Consider the following 17,996-nt stretch of genomic DNA (forward strand, 5'->3'; position numbering starts at 1 on the left):
CACATGCCCCTTTAATGCCCTTTTGTGGGTGCACACTGCCCAGACAATGTTTGACTACAAACACAAGGGTCTGCCTGAAGGGACCTTTTTTGGTCCTTGGGGAGTCGTACCCGGAATTTCCGACTATCAATAAACTTAAACACATGTTAGACACCCTTTCACAAATTTTCATCATTTTCCCACTTTTAAAATCTAGTAAAATAGGTTAATGCACTCTAGTACCTCCTTGAACTACTTTCCTAACGTCATGGACGTTATTGGATGTTTTTGTTTCTAGACTTCCTAAATGACTTATAATTATCAATATGGACCTTAAAATAGTGTTTATACCTTATGACACTTGTGTTATGATCGAGAACACATCTTGGATTTTGAAGTGTTACAAACACAAACAACATTCTATTAAATATAGATTCATACTATCCCTGCACTCTAGGTACTCAATCTTCTATTGATTTGTCCAAAATTTCCATTTTATGACCTTTCCACTTAAATATAATGTCAAACATTTTATTATTGGTAAAATTACGTCATTTAGCACATTTAGGGGTTATATTAACTTCACCCCACTAAACTCAATACAAATATGCTGCAACCCAACAGTAAAGACACAATTTCAATGGAGAAAACATAGGAATCGATCAAATTAAAGCACTAAGGCACACATTCTACTTCATTACAGACAAACCAACACTTAAACACGATTATAACAATTACTCCACACAAAATAACAACAAATTTAGAAACTGCATTGGATTTCAACATCAAATTTCACGTACGAGGTTCAGAAAACCAACCATTATGCCTTAATTTAATTTAGAATAGCTAAGCTACATAGTTCTACAATTCGGAGCAATTATTGAACACAAAAGTTGGTAAGAAAAATTAATCAGAAAATCTAAAGAGGGGCGAGATTCAAAAATTGAGAATTTGAAGGATTTTTGAATTTCGAACCGTTTGGCCATAAAAATCTTTCCATTCGCGCTCGGTTCGATGAAGTATGTCATGATCGTCGATCCTCTTAGTGATGCGCTGAGTGCTATTTATGCCCAGAGTTGTATTTTACATAGCCGTGTTTTGCAGGACTCCCAACAATTCCGGGGTTCAAATTGTGGAGAGAGTCGGGTGCAAACCTATTTGGTGAGTCGCCAATTGAGCATATAGGTCGGTGAGTTTCCCAAATTTCCCCTTTATGCGTTGTGGTTCCAACAATAGTCCAAATCGTGGTTCACCGACCTTTTTAGTGTGTTGCGGGTTTGACTTCGGCTCAACAAAAAACGCATTTCCCAACACTTTTCACTTTTAAATTTCCACAATAAACACACATTATTCAAAATAAAAAACTAATGAATTAATACAATTGGTTTCCTTCGAAGAAGCGCCTTAGGGTTCATGCGGAATTATGGGCATGAACAAATAAACTAAATGAATTCATGGGTAACATGTAATAGTTCAATGATAAGGGACATAATCTCAAAAGGCATTGGAACTCAATACTGAAGCATTATACCTTGAAGACACTACTCCTCTCAAATATGCTCAATTGTGTAAGTTTATGAAACATGTTATGGGTATGAACAAATCAACTTGGGTGTCTACAATGAAACAGGTAACTCATATATATGAATCTTCTTATTCTTATACTTACTTCCTCAAAACATAGCTCTAATGAATAGTTTATCTCAATGTTTCATAATTGAACTGAAAGGCGATCTTGAATTCTACTCTTAACTCTCTTTAATTTTAATCATGAATTCAAGAGTTATGATTCGTGTTATGAAAAATTCTATGATGGTAATGTGAACTCATGAATACACTCTCCACATTCTCATGCTCACTTGTTCGAGTGTTGAATTAAGTTATTTGAAATTCAAGACACCTCAAAGGACTAAAAAGAACTTTCTCAATTATTTGAAAGAACTCTCGACACTTAACTTTTAGGTCTATCTCGAATTTTAAATATGCATCAAGGTTATTATTTCTCATAAGAAAGATATTATGATGATTAAACATGTTTTTGATAGTTAATCTTAAGAAATTGTTGAAAAAACTACCTGGGGAGCAAGTCTGCAATGTGGGATGAATTATAATGTCTGGTCCAAATCAATTTTTGAAACAGCCCAGTCCGCATTCCCTGTGTCATGCGGAGAGACAAAATGCACTTCTATGGAGCAAGTTCTTTACACAAACGTGGTACTTATTTTCTGTCTGACTTTGTTTTGCTCATTTTCTAACCCCAATTTTGCCTAGATTCAACTCTTTTCTTAATAAATATTTAGATTTAGATATCTAACATATGTACAAAATATATCTACTACTAAAATCGACTCTATTTCTTCAAGAACTCAATAATCCCATCCTAACTCAAGAACGAAACACAATTTCAAGAACACAATTGAAGATCATCAAATTTTAAATTTTCTAGAACAAATTTCGCTGAAATTAACATGATTGGCGCCTTGATGAATGAACCCTACATATATGAACTCACATACATTATAGGGATAAAATATAGGTGAAAATCCACAACAAAACTCGACAACCTCGATGAACGCCATAATCCTTTCTCCTCTTTTCTTTTCTAGACCGCTTTTCTAAAACCATAGAGTGAATTAGGATTTGTGTAAACTGAACCAAATCATCTTAGACCCCTATTTAATTAGTAAAAATAATTTAATCTGATAGGGTAAGGAAAAGACCCAAATACACCTCTTCAATCTGAGTAAGTTTTATTCAATGGAAAACCTAACTTCAAAGGGGCATATCTCCGTCATAAAATCTTGAAATTTAGAAACTCGATTGTGTTGGAAAAGCGGATTCCAAAACCTTTCATTTGATTTCTTGTAGTTCACCCAAAACATAAAAGAACTTAGGAATAACTTGAATGAACTCTCTTTATCTCTTTAGGAATTATTTGAATGACCTTTCATTTAAGAAATTATAAATTCTTCAGTGAAATCTAACTCAAAATAAGGATGGTTCGAGTCTTAGTTCAAAAAATTTCTAGGCGGTTACGAATCTAGAACATGAGATAATCTTGAATTTGAACTACCGAAACAATTACCTCGTCTCAATTCAACTCAATTTCATTTAAATATAAAGCAATAAAAATAATGTAGTATAAATATATGTATAATTTATTTTCTTGTTATTGTTGAAATGTTTTTCATTACTTAAGTTGTTTAGCATATAATATTGTTTTATTTTGTAGACGGGAAAATGTATAAGTACCCCCTAAACTATGACCGAAATCACAGATACACACCTAAACTTAACTAGAGTCCTGTTACCCCCTAAACTATTCTGAAATGGAAAAAATACACCACAAACATTGACATGTATTAGAGAGTGTGAAAACTCTCTTGAAGGCAATTTATAAGTTAACAAATTGGGCACATGCCATTTTTTAATTGGTCACTTTGTAATTAGTTAGTACACATATTTATTTAAAATGATAATAAAACAAAGTGTCCTTTGATTATAATGTTTTTAATATTTTTATGTTTTACTTGATTTTCTTCATGTATTTTTATATCCATTCAAAATTAACATATTTTAAATATATGGAATTTGAAATCAAATCAAAACGAAAGACAAAAAAATTAATCTGAATCCGAAATAAAAAAGAAAAAAATAAACGTAATTAAAAAAATAGTTTCGATATAAAGTAAAAATTTGTTATCTCAATTTAAATACGAGATAAAAAATAAGAATTAATTTCTTTGAACTTTTTTTTTAAAAAAATTTAAAAATTATTTTTAAAAAATTACGAAATAGTTTTTAAATTTTTATTTTTTAAAATAATTAATTTTAATTAACAAAATATATTTACACACATGGTGAGCGAGTGTGTACAAACACAACCAACTTTGGTAGTTCAAGGTGCCACATCAGCACAAAAGGTTCACAAAAATACAAATAAAACGAGTTCAGGGGTAGTAGTATCTTGGTTAAGTTTAGCTGTGTCTCTAGGTTTTGGTCATAGGGTAGGGGGGTAATTAGGGATAAACCCTTTTATGGACTATGTTTAACTATAATGTTGTTTTATGATACTTGTAGATGTTGCTACTGTACATTAATATCATTATTTCCCTTTTTATTTTGTTGTTTTGAATTGTTTTATATTTTTATTTAGTTTTTATTGATTTGAATAGGCATAAAAATTAGCCAATGATTTGCCATACTATTTTATTGTTGATGGATGTTTGTGGCAGCTATTCTTTTTATTTTTTTTATTTTTTGTTTCTTCCTTTTTGTGATTCTATCTTATTTTAGTTTGTTGTAAGTGATTAACCATTTCAGATGTCTAACGATGTTATTTCAACAATTAACCGTGAACCTCAATAGGAAGAATGGACTCGGGATCACTTATACACTTTTTCAACACAGAAACACGGAAAACGGGATGAATCGAAGCCAATTCACTGGGACGTTTCAATTCATAGGCAACCTTACCAATCTTTTGCAAGATTTCATAGGGACCCACACAACGAGGTCTCAGTTTCCCTTTCTTGCAAAATCTAACCACCCCATTAATTGGTGAAATCTTTAAATACACCTTATCACTTTCTTCAAACTCCAAATCCCTTCTCCTATGATCGACATAAGACTTTTGCCGACTATAGGCCGTTTACAACTGGTTCCTTATGATATAAACCTTTTCATAAGTCTTATAAATCAACTCAGGACCAAGAAGCGATGGCTCACCCACTTCAAACCATCCAATAGGACACCTACACCTCCTATGTTACAAGGATTCATAGGGGTCTATGAAAATGGATGAATGAAAACTAATGGTTGTAGGCAAACTCCACCAAAGGTAAATGTGTATCCCAACTCCCTTCAAAAACAATGATGCACTCCCTAAGCCTATATTCAAGGGTTTGTATCATACGCTCCGCTTGACCATCCGTTTGGGGATGAAAAGCAGTGATCAACTTCACCATAGTACCTAACCCTTTTTGTAACAACCTCCAAAATCTAGATGTGAATTGTGCGCTCCGAATTAATATGATGGATTACGGAATGCCATGGAGGCAAACAATCTCATCTAGGAAGATTCTTGCATAATCCTCTGCCAAATATGAAGACTTGTTGGGAATAAAGCGAGCAGACATAGTCAATCGATCCACAACCACCCATATGGAATCATAGGACTTGTAGGTCCGAGGTAAACCTACTACAAAGTCCATATTGATTTCTTCCCACTTCCAAGTAGGAATTTTGATCTCTTGTAGTAAGCCACCCTACTTTAGGTGTTCGGCCTTTACTTGTTGGTCATTCGGACACTTTGCGACAAACTCTGCTATGTCCCTTTTTAGACATTCCCACCAATATATATCTCTTAGGTCATGGTACATTTTTGTCGAACCTTGATGAATATATTAGCATGACCCATGTGCTTCTTCGAGGATCCGATCCCTCAACCCATCTACATCGGAAATACATATTCTCCCTAGGTACCTTAACATACCATCCCCCTCTAAGGAGAATGATTTATTCATCTTGCCGAGAACTGATTCTTTTAGTTCCATTAAGGCTAAATCAATCTGTTGTTTGGACTTCATCTCAACCACTAAATATGACTTGGAGTTATGATGAACTATAGCACCCCCATCTGGAGAATTTTCCAAACTCACCCCCATCCTATCCAACCGATGTACTTCCCTTGCTAGGTCTTTTTTGGATTCATCAAGATGGGATACACTACCCATTGTCATACGACTTAGGAAATCCACAACTACATTAGCCTTGCTAAGGTGATAAAAGACACTCATATCATAATCTTTCAACAACTCTAGCAACCTTCTTTGTCGGAGATTCAACTCCTTTTGCGTAAACACATATTGGAGACTCTTATCTATCGGTAAAAACATCAACATGAAGCTCTTACAAGTAATGCCTCCAAATTTTCAATGCAAATACCACGGCCCCTAACTCAAGGTTATGAGTGGGATAGTTTCTCTCATGCACCTTAAGTTGCATTGAGGCATATGCTATAAATTTCCCATGTTGCATAAGCACACACCCCAAACCTACTCAAGATGCATCACAATACACTAAAAAACCATTTGTACCCTCTAGTAAAGTCAACACCGGAGCAGAAGTGAGCCTATCATTCAAGAATTTGAAACATTTCTCACATGCCTCCTAGCACTCAAAACTTCTTACTCTTTTGGGTCAAAGTAGTCAAAGGAGACACAATGGACTCGAAATTATCCAAGAACCTCCGATAGTAACCTTCACATGCCTCTGAGTGGGAGTCAATGGTGTAGCCCAGTTTTTCACCGCTTCCATTTTCCTTGGGTCTACATAAACTCCCTTACTTGAGATTATTTTCCCAAGTAATATCACCAACCTCAACCAAAACTCACACTTGCTATGTTTGTCATACAATTGATGTTCTTTAAATGTTTGCAATACTACCCTCAAATGACCAATATGATCATCCTCATTCATTGAATATATAAAGATCTCGTCAATGAAGATGATGACAAATGAATCTAGGTAATTTTTATATACTCTATTCATTAGGTCCATAAATGCCACCGGAGCATTAGTGAGACTGAAAGACATGACCACTAACTCATAGTGCCCATACCTAGTCTGAAAGGCCGTCTTTGGTATATCCTCACCTCTCACCCTAAGTTGGTGATACCCCGATCTCAAGTTAATTTCTGAAAAGTAACTCGCCCCTTGGAGTTTATCGAACAAGTCGTCAAGCCAAAGGAGAGGGTACTTATTCTTAATGGTCACCTTGTTGAGTTTGTGGTAATCAGTACACATTCTCAAGGACCCATCTTTTTTCTTCACAAGAAAAACCGGAGCACCACACAGAGAAGTACTAGGCCTTATAAAACCCTTATTTAGTAAATTCTTTCGTTGAGCCTTCAGATCTTTCAAGTTGGCTGGAGCCATCTGATACGGAGGAATCGATATGTGATAAATATCCTGTAGAAAATAAATGTCAAAGTCAATTTTCTATTCGGGACGAATACCGGGAATGTCATTAGGGAAGACCCTCCGGTAACTCACTCACTACGGATACCTACTCAATAGGAGGTACTTCGGAGTATTGATCTTGGACTCTTACGAAATGATAAAGACAACCTTTTGAGATCATATTGCATGCTTTTAGAAAAGAAATAATATTACCTCTACGATTAGAATTTCCCCCCTTCCACTAAACAACGTGTTCATTTTGGGAAGTCAAACCTCACCACTCTTGTCCTAAAATCAATCGATGCAAAACATGCATGCAACCAATCCATACCCAATATAATATCAAAATTAAGAATATCTAGTTCTACTAGATCAACATAAAAAACTCTATTGGGAAACATTATAGTAAAATTTCTATACACCCTTTTTGCAACAACCGACTCACCCACCGGAGTAGACACTATAAAAGGTTCACAGAAACTATCAGGTAAAATAACAATCTTTTTAGCTACTAGAGGTGTAACAAATGATTAAGTAGCGTTGGGATCAAGTAAGTCATATAAATCAAGAGAAAAAACTTTCAACATACTGGTCACCACATCAGGAGAAGTCTCTTGCTCACCCCTAGAGCGGAGAGCATAGAAGTGGTTCTTCTTTGGAGCATCACTAAAACCACTTGCTTTATCTTGTCCATTACCCTTGTCTTAACTGTTCATGTTTAGACATCTCTCATCTTGTGAGTAGTGTTGCAACAAGTAAAGCAATTATTTGTGCCCTTAAGTCAATCACCATAGTGATTCTTATAAGACTTTCCACAAGTTCGACTCTCATTTGGTGAACAAATACCTTTTCCATTCTTGAATTTAGGGTTAGACATTCTATCACCACTACCTCTTGGGAGTTTGGAATAACCTAGATTAGAAAACTGCTTCTTAAATCTAGGCTTTTCTTGTATCTCAAGCCTATTCTTTGAAGAACCTCCATTAAATGACCGTGCTCCCATAGCATATCTACTTTTTTGCTTAGCCCTTGCCTCCTCAAACCTTCTTGCATAAACCATAAGACAGAAAATGTTCATGTTCTCATGTAACATGGCCGATTGGCACTCCTCTTGTAAGTCGTCTGACACCCTCGTCAAACAAATACTCATTTGGTCTCAAGGATTGAAGACCAAGGAAAGAGTAATTAATTCCAAAGATTACTCATGGACACTCTTTGCTCCTTGTCGAAGATTGAATAACTCCATCACTTTCTCCTCCCTCATCTCTCTAGGGAAGAATCGATCTAGAAAAGCTGCCTTAAAGATCTCCCAAGTGACTGAACTATCCCTCAACGACCTATTATCCCTCCATTGGACATACCAAGTTTGAGCCATATCCTTGAGTTGGTATGTGGAAAACTCGGCCTTCTCACTTGAAGACACCCCTATAGCATATAATATCTTATAGACCTCATCAATAAATTCTTGGGAATCTTCATAAACCTTTGCCCATAGAAAGTATTAGGGTTCATTCCAATAAAGTCCTTTAGACAAAAGCCATAGTAGTGACTTGTTGATGAGGACGGGAAGGAATATCTCGATTGACTTTGGCCGTCATAGCTTGGGTTTGAACCGTCGGTGCTTGTGCTTGAGTAGTCATGGCTTGGACTATTTGAGCAAGAATATCCCTCTCCTCAGCCTCCGTCATAGGTTGAGGTTTTAGCCGGGGCTTGCTCATCATTAGCATCTTCTTCAAGTAGAGGAACTTGCTCATTATGGGGAGGAGATCCTGCATTTGCAACTTCCTCCTCAAGTTTTGGAACCATATTCCTTCGATTGTCCATGCTTCTTATAATGACAATAATAGGTTCAGATGCAAAAGCTCACCATAAGTATACTCTATTTGCACGATATAAGATTTCCAAGAAAGAGACAGATTCCCAAGCATCATATAGGTTCAACTCATTAGTGTGGCGCGCTTCACAATTATGAATACAAACCTATATAGACGTGATAGAGAGAGTGACATAACTCAATGATATTCAACATAATGCTATGATACCAAGTTTATCACATCCTCATTTACCCCTAAGACGTAACCTTCGTCGGCGTCCTTTTCAAGGACTAATACTAGCCTCTTAGTTTCATATCATTACCTTCATAGGTTGAAAAATGAGGAAAAATTTAAAACATTCATTATCAGTACTTGGAGGTTTATATAGACCACTACATGCACATAATATATATTCATATAGAGTATACATAGACCCTTTGTATAGGAAGGTTAGATAGCCTTCTACTTTTAATGCACATACATATACATAAAATATAGAAATAGCCTCAGCGGTTGTCTCATCTCATACCATCTAAACGATTATCACAATATGGGCATAACCCTTACATCAATTCAACAAGACCAGGTATAGGTCATACGAAAGTATAATACTTCAGTAAAAAGGAAAGGAATGATAGATCAATAAGGTCATAACAAAGTCCGTGAGCTATAGGATGACATTGCCCTCGAAAGTTCAGGACCTACCCTACTTGGATGACAGGAAGAATCCAATACTTCAACAATGTCACCTTCCAAACTCTTAAATTACCACAACCTAAAATGTTTGGGAAAAAGAAAAGAAAATAGGGTTAGTACTCCACATGTACTAAGTATGGGATCTTATGCACACACAAAAGCAAAACTTGCTAAAAAGGACCTTTTAGTCAAGCAATGCCATTTTACCCCTTTAGCTATTTAATGCAAAGTCAAGTAAGTCATATCAATAAACCAAACATCCTTACTATCTCAACAAGTAATACATATGCCAACATACTTTAAATCATTATTTACTACAACCCTAACATCAAGGAATAATATCACAAGAATAAAAAAGAGCCAAACATATCAAAATAAGCAAGACGAGTACTCACAAGTCCTTATTAAATAAACAAGTGCATTCACCAAGCAAAGCCACATAACCTTATTCAATCAAGTATCATCAACAAGAAAACATAACCAATGTCCAACTTTACATATCATGACATTGAGGTCTACATGTCATCATATATTATTATTATAACCCAAGGCATATGCACAAATCAACTAATCAACATATAGTACCAACAATATGTCATGATCATCATGTATAAATATTATTTTATCATAACATAAACATATATAAGAACCTCCTCCTAAGACTCCCCTTAAGTATAACTAGTGCAATGTTTAGGTAGAGTCACATTACCCTACGTACACCAAGATAGACCTCTTAGGTTATCCAAGTTAGAGTTCAAGTAATTTAATTCATTTTACCTTTTGGGAACATCTTACCCTAACCGACATAGACCACATGACCTAGTTTGGAATCCGGTGTCATAAAACCTTACAACGGAAGAAGGAGGACTACTTGCCAAGGTAGTACCAAAACATGAAACATAGCAACTTATTGATCCACTAGCTAGTATTCCTATGGGGGCAACATAGTTCAACAACTAGGAGATATAGTTGGGACCTTCTTTTGCGCCATGCATTAGAGTCTCCATTCTCAAGAGTAACATAGTGTTCCTACATTCTCTATGTGGGAAGGGATACTTCTCAATCTAGTTCACTCTGTTCTAAATTAGTGTCCCTTTTTGAAATGTCTTTAAGCCTTAAATTATCAATCATAGCTTAATTTAGTCCATAGGGTCTACCCCTTGTATCATAATCATCATCAATAGCTCAATAATAATTGTATGATTATAAGTCCTTTCATCACAATTCAAATAAGTGAGGTCAACACATTAGCATTTCCTAGAATATTAAGGCACATCGATAGTTTTTACAATCCTTATATCACATACACCTTAATCAACCTCACAACATAGTCAAGGCATTTCAATTAAACATCATACCACCATATAATCCTAGTATAATGCATACTCAAATGAAATATCATGACTTAACAACAATTAGTCACAATTGGAAGTAAAGATAGAGATTCTAAGACTTACCAAGACTTCCTCATAGTCTATCATCAATGTCTTACCATAAACCCATAACTCAACCGAACTAGGGGAGTAACATAATCACACAATGGTAACCAATAAGATAACATGTCCAATTGCATCTATATAACTAATGATAACCCACTGGTGAGAGAACCACTACTACGATTTAACTAAAACAAATAATCTAAAAGCTAATGCATTTAAGTTATGAAAGAAAGTTAAATAAACAAAGTATGAAGTTTTCATAAGCTTCAATAAGGATTCTGATGAAACAGATAAACAAATGCAGAAGTAAACCACTTAGAGCCTGAAAGTTGCTCTACCAAAATGTCGAACAAGATCCATAATTCTAATTAGGAAGGGATACAACCCCAACCTAATGAACTATCAACTATATGAGTGAAATATCTAAGTACGGAACTGGTGGACATAGATTAAAGAGAATCTAATGGCATCCCAAAAGAATAGGATTACCTTCAAATTATAGTAATGATTACTGATTTCCTAAGCGAGGACTCTCGATAGCTACTTGAAGATGCCTTGTACACAACAAAATAAGAGCAAATGCAGAATCAGTAAACAATCATGCTGTAGTGGTAAGATCAACGACTATCCCACAAGTGGAACATAAACAAGTCACACAATATTACAATCACATGCATATATACCAACATACAGAATATTATAAACATGAAAAATCAACAATACATATAATATTTTATATCACCTTGTTGGTCCTTTCGTGGAACATAAACTCAAAAAAGTTAGTTTGCATAAAATATGGCAGTCCAGTCCCGTTTTAATGCCAAAATGTGTAAACCACTCCCATAGTTGGGCTGGAACGTGGCAACCTGATCGTAGTTAGAGTTCCAAAAAGTGGATATGTGATCCCTATTTACACATCACAATCACAAACATAATCACAAGTACATCATAATCATACATTTAAGTCATGATTTTATGAAAATGATGTTCCATCTATCTTATTTACAACAAGTGCGATTAATATTATAATATTCAAACATATATAAATAGCATAATGAAGGAAGAACATGCATACATCACACAAATGTAGAATCACAACCATCAACTACCTCAAACAAGATTGAAATCCTAAGAAAACTGATTCTTCCCTTTCCAGATTTGTTACCTTGTTCTTGTACTACAAACAATCAATAATATGTGGGAATACTTATTACCCAAATTACATACAAGTCTAATAAAACTAGGTCAACGCATGATCTACACTCTCCAATTTAGTGTTTTTTCAATATACATTCAAGATCAGAACCCTCCCCCATAAATATTGACCCATTTTATTACATAATACGTACTAAAAAAGGGTTTAGGAAGTTAAAAACTTACTTATATCCTTAAGAATGGTTAAAATGAGTAAATATCGCGTTGGGGTCATTCCTTAGTTATAAAAGTTGAAAAATTCCAAATAAGATTGTTTAGGAGTTTTATAAACGAATTAATTTGCCTTTGTCCTGGTACAATTGCCACTATCCCGCTGTAGCAGGAGAGCCAGAGTGGCCAAAAATCTTGTCACAACGACATTTTCTAAATAGTGACATGCATTTTATATTTATAATTTTAATTCCCGTTCCATACGCTAGAGTGGTCACCATTCCGCCTTAGTGGCCAACCATAGAGGCAATATTCCCTCTATAGAGGCACAACCGGTACAAGTGAGTCCCGTGAAGGAATTCCAAAATTTCTTTTCATAACGCACCTCTAAGTAACGAAACTCAAAAAATGTCTTTCACTCTAAGATGAAATCCTCGAGATCTACTCGTCTGAATTTGATTATGTAAAGCCGCATGGATTCACTAACAAGTTATTTACCGCTCGTGCGTTAAAAGTAATAATTACCCCACCCGATTGCTATTATATTTCACTACACCTCAACTACTCTTATTTCGTCTAAAAGTGGACTAGGTTGTAAAATTCAAATGCTACAAAAAAGTTTTTTGGTCCCCAATTCCCCTGTTGGCATTTTTATAACCACAGGAACTTCTCGCTACAGTAGATACCAATTTACACATCACACGTCCATAAGTGACAATATAGGAATAGTAGGCAAACAAAAGAAAGAAATAGTACATGATGTTAAGAAAATTGGAGATACTTGTCTCTTATATCCCTCTTGGTTTCATAAGTAGTATCTTCAACTAGACTATTCTTCCATTGATCGTTCACGTAATTAATCTCCTTTATCCTCAACTTACACACATGCCAATCAACGATAGCAATAGTTTCATTTTCATATTAAAGGTCATTGTCTATGATAATTCAGTCCCACATAATGATATAATCTCCGTCACCATGATATCTTTCATCATAGACACATAAAATACCCTAGGAACACGAGATAGATTTGTAGGTAACACCTATCTATATGAAACCGTCCCTACACATTTAAGATCCTCAAAGGGCCCAATGTATCTAGGACGTAGCTTACCCTTCTAAGAAAAATCTCATCACTCCTTCAATGGGTGATACCTTGAGATGAACATTCCCTCCAATTTGAAATTCCATGTCCCTTACCTTATGACCCACATAGTTTCTTTCTACTCTGGGATGCTTAAAGCTTATCTTGAATACTCCTTACCTTGTCTTGGGCATCCCTCACTAATTAAACCTAAAAAATTCTGATATTGTCACCATACGGATTCTTGAACCCGAACCTCAACCGGCGTCGTTGTTCTCTCAGACGTCACATACAAGCCTCTTATTTCATTCATCACATTCATACGATTAATTTTAGCAGAAAATTTGAAACTTTTTGTTTATAGTTGAAGTATACATAGACATCATATTAACACATATCTTTAAGGAAGTTCATTGCTCATATATCACCCATCTAATTATAGGATCATGCAACTTGAAAGAAAAGGAATTTTGTGTCATAAGTAATACTTGGAAAAACGGCATCATTACAAGCGTCTGAATAAAATAGGAAAGAAACACTAGTGGAACCTACCCCACTTGTTTAAACCTAGTACTAATCAACAAATATAAAGGTAGGCATCTTCGAATTCATAAGGACCTACCATGTCCCGATGAAATATCTGAGTTCGAACAGTTGCAATGATACCCTCAGAGTCCACCTAAGCCGGCACCTAAAATAGTAATATTGTATGGAATTAGAACACACTTGTACTAAGTATGGGTACATAAGTTCACATAATATACATTTCATGTTTCAGATAGTATAAATTTATTATCCATGAGACCTTGGAATCATGGACGTAGCATTAAGACATCTCAAGTGAGGGCCCAACATATGGAATCTCAATCCGAGGGTCTCCTTTAGCAAACACAGAGCTTGCCTCGTTCTTTCATTTGTACTTCACATTATTTACTCTGTTCATTCGTAGGCTTATGTAAACACCAGTTATACCTAGGATGAAGTTTAAGACTCTCATCGGGATCATGAAGTGCAACGACCAATAATGACCTAATGTCAATACTTGAGTCCGATCTCGCCTCCTGATTGTCTTGCAAAAACACTTTCGGTATCGTTCATTTCATTATCTTTTATACTTTGAGGAATTTCAACCTTAACCGACATAGATCATATGATCATCATGATATCCGCTGTGTCCCCTACTCTAAAAAGAGGTGGAGTCACTTGCAAAACTGAAACCAAAACAGGGTAGCTTTTTGGGTTCGAACTAAGCTAGTTCCCTACGTTGTCAACATAGTTCACAGACTAGGAGATTTAAGTAGACCCATACCCACCTTGATTGAAAGTCTCATCTCATGATATTTATATAAACCTGCGCCCTTCCCGAAGGAAGGCATAACCACTCATAGAAAGCATATCACCGCATAGTTTAAAGTTCCTATTTACATTCAACTCATACATTATCAAAGATTGTTTCTTAGAATGAGGTATTCATAGATCATTAGATGATTTCTCATCTAATCTTTACTTATTAAGTGTAAATTGTCCTTACACTTTCATATAGAATCTGATTGAGACTTGTATCTTAATGTTCAACACTCTCTTAGGTGTATACTTTTTGGTGACCTTTACTTAGGCATGGTTGAGACTTGTCTCACCATTCATCTTAGCCTCTTATCAAGTTGTCACTATTCTCATTAGCATCATTATATAATATAATTACTCAGCTCATTATGTGAATGTTCATTTATTAGTCTTACCATTAACTCATGGTCTTGCACATTTTGGGTTACTATTAATTGAATAAGTGTTTCGTGACAATCTAAGTATATATTTTGTAAGACTTATGTATTTTACACATTAAGCCAAGGGACCCAGGTTCAATCACTAGTGGCTGCATTCCATTTCATTTTGATGTGTCTCACAATTCCAGTCAAGGGACCAATGTTCGAATCCGTCGGGCATCACTTGATTTTTTCCTTTATTATATTGAGTTCTAGGTGACTTCATTTATTTCGTCCAAGAGGATCTGGGATCGAATCCCAGTGGCCTCAATTTTATTATTTTATTTCGGTGTGAGATTTATGTATCTTACATTCTTGTCCAAGGAGCCAAGTTCAAATCCCCCCTCCGTCACTATTTTCTTATTTTTTTATTTTAATTTAAGGCTTCTTTCAACCTGCCCAAGTTCGAATTCCCTCTCTCACCCAATTTTCTCTTTTTTAAAAGCTTAATCTGTTAGTATTAGGACCTTAAGGTTTTGAGATTCACTCTTAAAGGAAGCAACGATTCCTCTTCATATATATTAGTGACTAGCCAAAACCATGTTCATTTAACATAATGCTTTAATTCTCTTTCTTACATTTGGCCTATACGTTTAACTCATACTTTTACATATTCTTTTGACCAATTCATTAAGGACTTTAATTTCACTTTCTTATTCATGAACATAACGATTTTTTTTGCATGTTAAACACACAACCTTGTACAACACATGAGTCACCATTTTCTTCTAGTTAACAATAACAATACAATTAGGCAATTTAGCATTTTTGTGCACATATGACATTCAACATTGAGACGTACATAACAAATCATTTACATCCCGTGACATACATTGCACACAACCACATTCATTCCTAAAATCATCTACCAGAAGTCATACCAACACATGCATAAATTCGTTCATAGGATCAAATAAAGGGGCATGCAACGGGGCACAACCTTAGTTTTCAATTGGATTTAAACTGAACATTTGGGGACTCTTGGGAAAGGGACCAAGAAAGAAGAAAACCCATACCTTTTCAGCCTTTACAATTAGATACAACCACACGTTTCCACCCACACACAAACCTTTCTTCCGAGCTTTGATTTTTGTTGCCAAGTGAAGTTCTTTTTTTAAAACAGTTAGGCGTACAAATTCTTCCTTTCGTTTTTTATGGATGCAGTCAAGAATAGTTTTAGAACAGTGAGTATATGTTTGTTTTCTGTTTTTGAATCGTAAGGTAAAGCTGAAAATGTTTTTAGGATTATTATAAAGTATTAAGAGTGGGCATGAAGAACATTCCTAGTGGGAGTCGTGCGCCGCTTTGGTGGCACTTTTGTTGACTTATTCATTACAATTAACATGGTAAAATCAGATTATAAAATATATATTAAGTTATGATAATGCCCCTCCTTATTTTTTCAAATTTTTCAATGTACTAATTCGTGCCCCTTACTTCGTCCAACTCGGGTCGAACCGAGTGCGGAGGTAGGGTAAATCTCGTGTTTGACCATCGAGATTTTACCTTTTTGTGTTGATTACCTATTTTATTTAATTAATCACATATCAACCAAGGGTAATTATTATACTAACCCTCGCCACAAAATTACCTTTATACCCCTATAACCCTTAAAACCTAGAACTAACCCTCTATGTCCGGTTAAGACTAATCCGGTGAATCATAGTATTCTTTTAAGCTACATGGCTGGAACCAACCCTGCGTAGCTCAACCAACTCACCAAGTTGGTTGGGTAAGCTGGTGCATAGGTTCAGAGGTGTGGCTCCACGCGCATCATTCTATGTGAACACTATCTAGCCTAGGCATTCTAGGTATGTTTAGGCCTTACTTATCATAGTCGTTTTCGGGTTGTCACATTATCCCACCCTTACATTCGTCCCCGAATGACACTACACATCATCTAAACAAAGAGGATGATTTTCAAAATTTCTTCATCATTTTAGAGCAATTCTTTTTTGGGAACATTTGATCCACACTTATTTTGGTGGTGCATATCATGCAAGCTTATCCAGGGCTTCATTCTTGAGATTGAGGAATTTCCTTCTCAATCACACTTAACTTTATGCACAGTATAATTCATGCAACACAGAAAACATGGCTATGCTACACAAGAACAATAACATAGATTGCAAACATAACTCTGTTTTATCTCATGTAGTGTTTTTTAAAAACATATGATTAGTAGCCTATTTCTCCAAGTAAACTACAACACTTAGAACTTAGAGTTTCTTAAACATGAATCAGACTTTGGGAAAAAAATATCTAACCTTAAGAACTGAAAAAATGAGGATAGCGAGATAGCATGTATACTCCGCTTCTCACGTTGCTCCCTTAACAAGGTTGTTCCGCCATAGAACTTTCAAGGTGGAAATATCCCTGTTCCTCAGTCGCTTCACTTGACGATCTAAACTTTCAATTGGAACCTCTTCATAAGAAAGGCTCTCATCAGCTCCAAACCCCTTGACAGGAAGGAGGGATGTTGGATCGCCTAAACACTTTTTAAGCATTGAAATGTGAAATACATGATGAACACAAGCCAAATCTTGAGGTACTTCAATTCGTAGGCAATAGTGCCTACTTGCTGCAATACCTCATTAGGGCGTATATACCTCATAGTCAAGTTACGTTTCTCACTAAACCTCATCACCCCTTTCATGGGTGATATCTTCAAGTAGACCTGATCACCTACCTAAAACAGTAGAGCTCTCTTTCTGTTGTCTGCAAAGGATTTTTGAAGACTGTAAGTAGTGGACAACCTATCTCTGATCATCTTCACCTTCTCCATAGCAACATGTACGATCCCTATACTAGAATGGTAGCTGTTATTGTAATAGAACTCTATCATCGGCAAATGATCATCCCAACTCCCCTTGAAGTAAATACACATGCTCTC

This window comes from Solanum pennellii, chromosome 12 (genome assembly GCF_001406875.1).
Source record: "Solanum pennellii chromosome 12, SPENNV200".
NCBI lineage: Eukaryota > Viridiplantae > Streptophyta > Magnoliopsida > Solanales > Solanaceae > Solanum > Solanum pennellii.